Source organism: Cyprinus carpio, chromosome A21 (assembly GCF_018340385.1).
Source record: "Cyprinus carpio isolate SPL01 chromosome A21, ASM1834038v1, whole genome shotgun sequence".
Classification (NCBI taxonomy): Eukaryota; Metazoa; Chordata; class Actinopteri; order Cypriniformes; family Cyprinidae; genus Cyprinus; species Cyprinus carpio.
The window spans coordinates 21,550,746-21,561,295 of record NC_056592.1 but is presented as its reverse complement, the minus strand read 5'-3'; positions in this window follow the sequence as shown (position 1 = coordinate 21,561,295).

Here is a 10,550-nt window from a genome sequence, read left to right as displayed (position 1 = left end):
ATGGGTAGATGACGCGTCATAGCCTGAAATGCTAATATTCAGAACTCGTAGCCTTAAAACTATTAGGTTTTGGGGAGTAATTGTGTAAATATTTAGTCTCAGTGATGTGGCGTCGCTCGTGTGTTGCCAGGTTTTCACGCGGAATTGGGCTACTTTAATACTGTCCCCGCGGGTTGAAGCGACCACAATAACTTGATATTTAGCTCCTGGAATACGACTTTTTACAGGGGAAACTACCAAAAACGAGTATTTTACGTGTATTTAACCCAACAACCACCCGGAACGCGATCGGGATAATTTTGAGCCGCAATTTGACGGGGTTTTCTGTGAAAACCTGGCAACCCAGAGTCACAACATTGAGCTCCTGCTTTGTTGAATTTCAGTTTCATACTTTCGTCGCTCTCAGTCACGGTAAGAACGGGACAAAATCTGCCACATGAGCGTGTCATATGTTATATTTTGACAGCAAAGAGTCGCAGCGGGCGTGATATTGTGTGAAATGATGAAGTTTTAACCCGGTTAACGCGATGAATGCAGCGGTTGCTATGAGAGGCCTATTAGCCGCGCGGCTAACGTTAGCTTAGCATCACAAACAGCCCGTGCTTTATGTTTCTGTTATGTTTTTAATTCATATGAAGAGTACTCTGAATGAAACAGTAATAGTCTCGATGCTTAGAGGTTTTTAAACCTGCTGGAGAAGTGCACTTGTTAGGGACTCAGTCTCGCTGTAGTGTTCAGTGTGCTTCGACTGGAGCGGCTTTCTTGATCTTCACACTTCTATTATATTTTATTTATATGCAGTATTTGCCTCTCTGAGGTTTGACTCAGTCTTGTTAGTGTTGGTAGTGCTGGAGAATGTGAGCTGACACAGCTAGCACGAGACACTCTTATTCTGTAATAATGTGTCTGTTATTGTGTTATTATTGATGCAGATGCCGACTATTAAACTGCAGAGCTCTGATGGAGAGATGTTTGAGGTGGATGTTGAAATCGCCAAGCAGTCTGTGACTATAAAAACCATGCTTGAAGGTAAGCTGATTTGAGATGTGGTCATACCTGTCAACACTCCCGTTTTTCCCGGGAGTCTCCCGTATTTCACACCCATCTCCCGCCCCCCTCCCGTTTTGTTATTTTTCCCGGGAAACTCCCGTAATTTGTATGGCCCTACCTCGTTATATGAATAATCACATCAATACATTATTCTAAGGTTGTCCAGTTGCCAGATATTGTATGAAACGCATCCTACTCACACAATAGATACATTATACAATTTTGAACCCATTTGTGACCTCAACCTGGCAACCTACAGCTCTGTTGCGCAGTTTGATATCTGCGCAGGTAGACGGGGGAATTTGAATCAAGCGTCACTAAAAATGGCATTAGAAAGCTCAGGTGGTGCTACGTACGGCGAAAAAAACTTAATATAGCTTCAAATATAATAACAGCTGGTCGGAGGAATTTAATTTCTTATCACGAAGCAGCATCGACAATTCCTACGCTTTTTGCAAAGTATGTCGCACTGATTTCAGTATCAGACACGTGGGAAAAACGACGTAACACAGCACAATAAATCCCAACGGCACAATCGCGCTGAGGAGGCTCAAAGGGGCACACCCGCGATTTCAAACTTTATCACTCCCTCCAGAGGGGTACTTATAGCAGCAAAGTCTGCTACTTACAATTATAATTCTGGATGTAAGAAACACTAGGAAACACATTCATGTTAAATACATGAAGTACTGTACTTCATGTATTTAACATGAAGGTGTTTCCAAGTACTTCAAGTAACGTTACATGAAATTTTTTGTTACTTGTTCCACGTGCACCACAGTTTCCTTTTATGTAATATAAAATTTGTTATAATAAAGATAAATAAAAAAGAAACATGAATAAGTGCATTTATTATCACAATAATTCTTATTAATAATTATGTATTATGTGTATTTAACTTGCCTCTGACCCGCCCCAAACCCAACCCCCATCTGTCGAGTCCCGAGACCGCAAACCCCCCCCCCCCCCCCCCACATCCACCCCCAACCGCCCCGCCCCCCGGAGTCTCCCGGATTTCGGTATCCAAATGTTGACAGGTATGGATGTGGTCATATATGTGTGTATATGGGTCAAAGACGAAAAAGTGTTTAAGCATAAAAAAAGTGTAATACTGCTTTAAACTGTTGTAGTTTTCCCCAAAAAATGCAAAAAGTTTTCTGTTTTATTTAATTGCAATTTTGTTTTTCTGAGGAAAAAATAAATATCATACATTTTCCCCTGATTTAGAGAAGACACCCAGTAAAATGTCATTCTGTGTAACAATCTCGTCAGGCATATTTACAACAAAAATCAATTTATGACATATTAATAGACTAATTACTTTCACCCCAAATACTAATGAGTTGTAATTTTACATTTTTAACATTTGCCACTATCCTAGGTTTTGCCCATTTGTCAGTAAGGATTTTTTACTAATTTAAAACACAATAAAATTTAGTATGCTCCATTATTATTTTAGGTATTTTAATATGTACACGTCAGAATAAGCATGTTGTTTGAATTTTTGCATAAATATTGTGTTACAATGAATGACAATGTAACATTATTGCAACCAAATTTTCACATTTTATTCTCCAAAAACTTATTTGAAACCTTAAAAGTAGACATTTTACTTACATTTAATGTGCTTTCTATGGACACAAAATCACTTTTGTATATTTCTTTTGATGCGGACATCTTAACGTCTTTGACTCATATATATATATACAGTGGGTATAGAAAATAATCAGCTCCCTTTAAAATAATCATATTTTGTTGCTTTGCAGCCTGAAATGAAGACGGACACAGATTTTGTTTTATCCAGCTGCATTTACTCAGAGCAACTTATAACAGCCAAGTGAGAGATTTAACACACACACTTCAGAAACAAATAAAAAAAAACAGAATCCACACAAAGCCATTTGACTTTCATTTTGATCAGCTCAGCATGAAAAGAGCGTTCCTGGAGCATTTCAGTCTTTGGTAGTGCATCTGAAGCAAACAATCAGCAATGGGTGGCAAGGCACTGTCAAAAGATCTCCGGGATAAAGTTGTGGACATGCACAAGTCAGGAGATGGATACAAAAAAATTTCAAAGGCTTTATCAATGCCTAGAAGCACAGTGAAGTCTATTATTAAGAAGTGGAAGGTATTTGGCACGACACGGACCCTCCCTGGATCAGGACGTCACTCCAAACTGGACGAAAGAGCCAGGAGGAAACTGCTCAGAGAGGCGACCAAGAGACCGACAGCAACTCTGAAGCAGCTGCAGGAGTTTATGTCCAAGAGCGGTCATTGTGTGCATGTGACGACAATATCACAAATCCTCCACAAATGTGGCTCGTATGGGAGGGCTGCAAGAAAACAGACGCTTCTTGAGAAAGACCTCATGCAGTCACAACTGAGCTTTGCCAAAACACACCTTGAGAAGTCTGAGGCAGATGAGACTCATGCCTAGTTCACACTACAGGATTTTAAGCCGACGGAGTAAGTCGTGTATGTGAACTAGGCTTAAAATGTAATCATTTGGCCTCAACATTAAACGGTAAGTCTGCCAGAAGTCCAATCCAGCTCAGCATCACAATAACAGCATTCCTGCAGTAAAGCATGGAGGTGGTAATATCGTCTAATGGGGTGTTTCTCTGCAGGAGCACGTGCAGGATAGAAGGAAACATGGACGGGGAAAAATACCATTAAATTCTTGAAGAAGATCTGCTGCTCTCCTGAAACCTGTCAATGGGAAGAAGTTGACAATGACCCAAAGCACACAGTGGCTGAAGGAGAAAAAGCTGAATGTCCTTGCATGGCCTCGTCAGAGCTCAGACTTAACCCCTTAACTGTCACCTGTGGGACGCTTGGCGCTCTTTTTTGTTGTTGTCCTTTTTCTCTATAAAATCTTTTAGTAATCATCATAAATTATATATCATTTGAAAGCTTAGAAGCACAAGATTCATCCTGTGAAAACCATTTTGAAATCGGACATTGCGTTACCATGGAAATGCTACTTTAAATTCTTATGGCGGTCTCCTCCCCCTTAGTGGGCGGGGTCAAGTGTCATATTACAAAATGCATTACGGTCTTTTAGAATCAAAACTTTTTATAATCTTGGCAACAAACATATCACTGGAAAGGTCTGAGTCTCAGGATTCCATATTTGGTGGTTATTTTGAGTATTGAAGTAAAATTGACAGAGAAATCTAAGGAAAAATTCATTAAACAAAATTCAAAGGAGTTTTGATTGCTCCCAGTGGCTGTTTGTGGTATGATGCCCTAAATAAAATCTCACAGGAACCTCTATTTTTTTTCATATCAACTTCAAATTTGGAATATATCTTATTTAGACACAAGGCTTTAATTTTATACCAATTTTAGAGTAAAACCTGTTATGTAAAATATTTATAATAAATAAAATAAAATTAATATAGCACATTTTATTTATAGTACATTTAAACTTCTATAACTTTTTGATACTTTAATTTTATGGAAAAAATCCACTTTTGCCAAAATCTGCTAATTTTCTTCTTTAAAAAGAGACCGACCTTAGGTCTATATTCCAAAGTGTTCATAAAATACAACAATTTAAGTTTGGATAGTGCACTTTAATGCCTATTTTAAAAAATGGGGGTGACAGTTAAGGGGTTAAACCACACTGAAAATCTGTGGAATGACCTGAAGACTGCAGTCCACAAACACACCATCAGACTGAACTGAACTTGAGCAGTTCTGCAGAGTCAGTAGAGACAAATCCCGACAGAGTAAAGGCTGTAATTAAAGCAAAAAGTGCTTCAACAATTTGGATGTTATCAGAAAGAAATTAACTTAAAGAAATGGCTGCGTTAATGCGTGGGCTTACCTGGGCCTTCGGAAGCAAAGCACTTGATAGCGTCTGATGTTTCCAGATACTCTTCTACCGAATAATAAACTTCTTTGTAGCAGGATATTTGGGCACATTGCATTCTTTATGAAAAGACCATGCATGAATGAGAAAATAATGCGGGATGTGCTTAATGTTAAAACTAGTTTTTAAGTGCAATAGGCTAAGCCACAAAAAAGATCTTAGTGAGTTCATAATGCTTTTAATCAACATTAACACGTACAGTTTTTATAGAAATCTGGGTAATTACTGTATTATACTGTAATATATGTCTGACTACAGTATGTGTAGTTCATGCAGTGACAGACCCTTCTGATGTTTTGTTAATGGCATTTATTACTACAAAATTAAAGGCTGACAACTTGTGCTTTGTGGTTATTAAGATTGAGTGAATGTAGGCTTTAGTTCTCGTGGATGAAGGGCCCCTTAAGAGGTAAAGCCCAGGGGCCCCTTACAGTCTTAATGCAGCCCTGTGTCTATGTATGTGTGTGTATACATATTTATATATAAAAGCTATTTTTCTCCGATATTTAACCAAAATGTAAGTTGAGAGAGCTACACATCTCTGTATTGCAACAGAAAATAGTTTCAGATGTTTCAAAAATCATAATTGTCGAGTATTCCCTTGAAAACTAATTGTGATTATTATTTAGGATTATCACAGTTTACGCTGAATGGTGTTTTGCTTTAAACCATTGTTTGGAGCAAATGCGTGGCATGTTTTTATATGAAAATAAACAAGCTGAAAACACTCTTCCTGAAAAACTTGTATTGCTTTTCTACAGCATTAAGCCTCAAATGTCAAGCATACATCGGTTTGGTTTCTTCGTTAAATAAATTAAAAAAGTAAAATTATGCATGGTATTATAATGTTATACTAAAACAGTGGAAAACCCTTTAGATAATCAAGAAAGAAAAAAAAACATGCATATCTTAAGCACGCAGAATAATGTAAGTAGACTTTTTTTCTTTTTTTTTTAATTGCATCTTTGAAAGATTACTTAATTGTAATCACGATTAGAAATTTGATTAATTGTGCATCCCTGTGTCACATCTGTGAGGACAATAGAAGCAATCAAACCAACAGTAGCCTAGAAAAGCCTAGAAACAGTTACTAGCTATTAAATTAAGAACTCATAGCGTTAAAACTACGTTCCAAGCGTGACGTCAGAAGCCACGCCCTTATTCAATACGTCACCTTGTGATTCCCAATCCCTGTACTGGGGAAACCCAGAAGTAACCTTATGTCTAATCAATGGCGAACTTGAATCTTATATATTTAATATGTCTAATATACAGAGCTGATTTCGTCATCAAAACAGCCTGTAAAACACTTGTATTGGTTGATTAAATTAGGCTAATTGTTAATAAAAACATTTACACCTTACCTTATTCATGCAATTGAGATAAATTCATTTTAAATACATTTTAAATGTATCAGATTTAAAGGGGACAATTAGATTTTGGTATTGTAAAAGTCATGATTATCATATTTTTAATTAATTTATAATTAAGATTTAATTTTCTAAAGCTGTGTTCCACGTATCATAAAGTGTTAACATTTGAATGATAGGACTGACAGTTCTCCTTCTCCAGATGCAGCAGGCTACACATACTGTACATAGGATAAACAGAGATCGCTTGCTTTGATAGGTTATGTAAGTAACATGGCATTAACCTTCAAGACTTGTTCATCAACAAAACTTGATATGAAATGTGTCCAGGTCCTCCACATGCTTCAAGATGAATAAAAATACATCCTTTGCTTCATTGGGTATTTTCATGTTTATTATTTTACAGAAATAATTACATTTAGTATCTATTCTGAACCAACAACAACAACAAAAAAGGTTTTATTATTTTGCCATTAATTGTAATAATCCAGTGAGAATCTTGTTGGCATAAGGAGTCACACAGAGATCTGAGCATCATCCAGTGCATCTGAGATTACATGAAGAAACCTCATATGTATGCAAGACTTTGTGTATATATATATATATATATATATATATATATATATATATATATATATATATATATATATATATATATATATATATATGTTTATATATATACACACACACACCGGTATATATATGTAGAGTTCATATGCAAAAGCCTCTAAGTGCATCTGCCATCTGAAAATTTTCCCTTAAAATGAACATTTTTCTCAGGCTCTATTTATTTTCAGTTATTTAACTTTATAGCAATGGAAAGAACCTATCTATTGCTATTAAAGTGAAATTACATGAGAGCCTGAGAAAAAGGCTAATTTTAGAAAAACATTTCAGATGGCAGATGCACTTAGAGTCTTTTGCATATGAACTCTTCATATATATGTAGGCTTTGTATATGTATATATTTGGAAGGTTCCTAGGATGTAGGGATAACATTATGGAAGGAAGCACAACAGTGTCGGTAGCCAAGTATGTGCCTGATTTAAAGTGATCAAACAGTTGGTGGTTCCCATTGACTTCCATAGTAGGAAAAAGAAATGCTATGGAAGTCAATGGGAACCACCAACTGTTTGATTACCAGCAATCTTCAAAATATCTTCTTTTATGTTCAACATAAGAAAGCAACTCATACAGATTTGGAACGACATGAGAGTAAATGATGACAGAATTTTCATTTTTGGGTGAACTATCCCTTTAAGTTCAAAACACACAGACAGTTATGAAGCGGCGAGAAACCTGCGTATGATCTTCTGTATCAGCCACGCCACAAGGATGCGCTGTTTCTACGTGTATTCAGCTTTGATTTTTATTGTGTTGAATTCTTTTAAATCTGTGTTATGTGTTTTGCTGAATTTATATCTGTTATTGTCCCTTCTTTTGACAATATTTTAATTTTGGGGGATTTTAACATACATGTTTGTTGCCCTTCAAAGCCCCTGGTTAGTGAGTCATTTGATCTTTTACAGTTTGTTTCTGGTCCAACACATGAGCGTGGTCATACTCTTGACCTTGTATTATCTTTGGGGTTTTCAGTTTGTGGGATGAAAATTGCAGACACTGTTTTCTCTGACCACAAGACTGTCTTTTTTAGCCCTACTTTCCCATGTAGTACTCAGATTATGAATGTTTCTTCTTCTATTGCTTCTCGTGTTCTTACTCCTTGTACCGCTAGTACATTTTCAGCAGCTTTTGGAGTTTCTCCTTTAATTACCTTGATTGAGTCTCCCTCTGTCTGTATTGGACCTGAACAGCTGGTCAATCAGTTTAACTCTACTTGTTCAGATATTTAAGATCTTGTGGCTCCTTTGGAAATTAGGAATAAAAAGGTCAAGACACAGCCCTGGTTGAACAGTAATACCTGTGCTCTCAGGCAAGAGCGCAGGAGGGCTGAACGTAAATGGCTTAAAGATAAGCTACAGGTTTCTTATGAGATTTTGAAGAGTTGTTTGAGTGAATACCATAGATCATAGATCTAATTATTTTTCTGATATTATCTCGAAGAGCTGCCATAATCCTAGAGTGCTTTTTTTTCTACTGTAAACACTGTACTCCATCCTTGTTATGCCATTACTCTCTCCTTCTGTTGACACATGTGAAAAGTTTTTACGTTTTTTCATTGATAAGACTGCTCGAATCAGATCCCAGATTTCATCTGTTACTAATGATCTTATTGTACCCTCTGCTCTTCCAAATCAATTGACTTGTTTTACGCCTGTCTGTCTTCCACAGCTCAAAGAAATGATTGCGCACATGAAGCCCACTAGGTCTCCCTGTGATGTGATTCCTTCTCTTTTATTTAAAGAGGTGGTTCATTCTATTGGTACATGCATTTTAACTATTATGAATAGTAGCTTGACATTAGGTGTTGTTCCACCAAGTTTTAAACATGCAGTTATCCAGCCCCTTCTTAAAAAAGCTGGTTTAGACTCCTCTGATATGAATAATTTTCATCCCATTTCATAATTGCCTTTTATTTCAAAGATACTGGAGAAGATTGTGTATGCACAGCTTAATGATTTTTTGGTTAAGAACAACATTTCAGATAGATTTCAGTCAGGGTTTAGAGCCAGCCATAGTACGGAGTCAGCTCTTTTGAGGGTTACTAATGATATTCTATGTGGTGCTGATTCTGGAAGCTGTGTTGTTCTGTTACTTTTAGATCTTACCGCAGCATTCGACACAGTTGACCATATTCATATTTAATATTCACTTCATATTTAAAAGATAGGACTTTTTCAGTCAGTCTAGGGAATTACTCTTCATCCATTGCCCCTCTCAAGTGTGGGGTTCCTCAGGGTTCAATCCTGGGACCGGTTTTGTTTTCCCTTTATATGTTCCCTCTAGGATCAATTTTTGGAAAACATTTGTATGCTGATGACTCACAAATTTATTTACAATTGAAACGCAAGGATCATTTATCCATTCAGTCTCCGTATGAAGGTTTGGATGAGGTTAAGTGTTGGTTGGCTAATAATTTTCTTCAATTGAATGAGAATAAGTCTGAGTTTATTTTATTTGGTAAAAAGGGATGTGTGGATGATGTCACTGACTGCCTGGGGTTACATCCTGGGAAAAAATCTTTCTAGAGTGAAAAACCTTGGTGTCATTTTTTGACTCAAATTTGATGACAAATTAATACTGTTGTTAAAAATAGTTTTTTCCATCTTCGATCTTTATCTAAGTTGAAGTCTATCCTTTCTTTTGAGGATTTAGAGAAAGTTGTGCATGATTTTGTGTCATCTCGTTTGGATTATTGTAATGCATTGTATCTGGGTGTGAGTCAGGCCTCTCTCTTCGCCTGCAGCTTGTTCAGAATTCAGCGGCTAGGCTTTTAACGGGTACAAAGAAGAGAGAGCATATTACTCCTGTGCTAATTAAATTACACTGGCTTCCTGTACGATACAGGATTCATTATAAAGTGCTATTATATGTTTTTAAAGCTTTGCATGGTTTAGCACCAGAGTATATTTCAGATTTAATCAGTTTGCATCAATCCAATAGGTTTTTGCGTTCAAATGATCAATTACATCTGATAGTTCCTCGATCTCGTTTAAAATGCAAAGGTGATCGGGCCTTTTCTGTTGCTGCTCCAAGGCTTTGGAATGACCTTCCTCTCTCTGTAAAATCTCCTACACTTCCTGTATTTCAGAGTCCGTTAAAACTCATTTGTTTTCATTAGCATTTAAAAATGTTTTGTAATTTGTTCTTTGTTGTTGTTGTGGTATGTTTAAAATGTTTTATGCTTGATTTTATTCTTATATTTTTATTTAGTCTTCTTGTACAACACTTTGGTTTCTACATAGTGATCTCAAAAGTGCTTTATAAATAAATAAAGTTGAAGTTGATTTGAAAGAAACCAGCGCATCCTTGTGGCGCGGCTGACACAGAAGAGCATACGCAGCATACGGTGATAATGAGAGACACAGAGGAGACTGTTGACAAAGGAATTATTGAATAAAGTCTTTATTTTTGTTTTCTTCGTGTACAAAAAGTATTCTTGCCGCTTCATAACGTTACGTTTGAATCACTGATTGCAGATGGAGTATTCTGACGATGCCTTTATACTTTCCTGAACCTTGACACTGTTATTTATTTGGCAGTCTATGGGACAGTCACAAGCCTCCCGGTTTTCATCCAAAATATCTTAAATTGTGTTCCGAAGACGAACAAAGCTTTTACGGGTTTGGAAT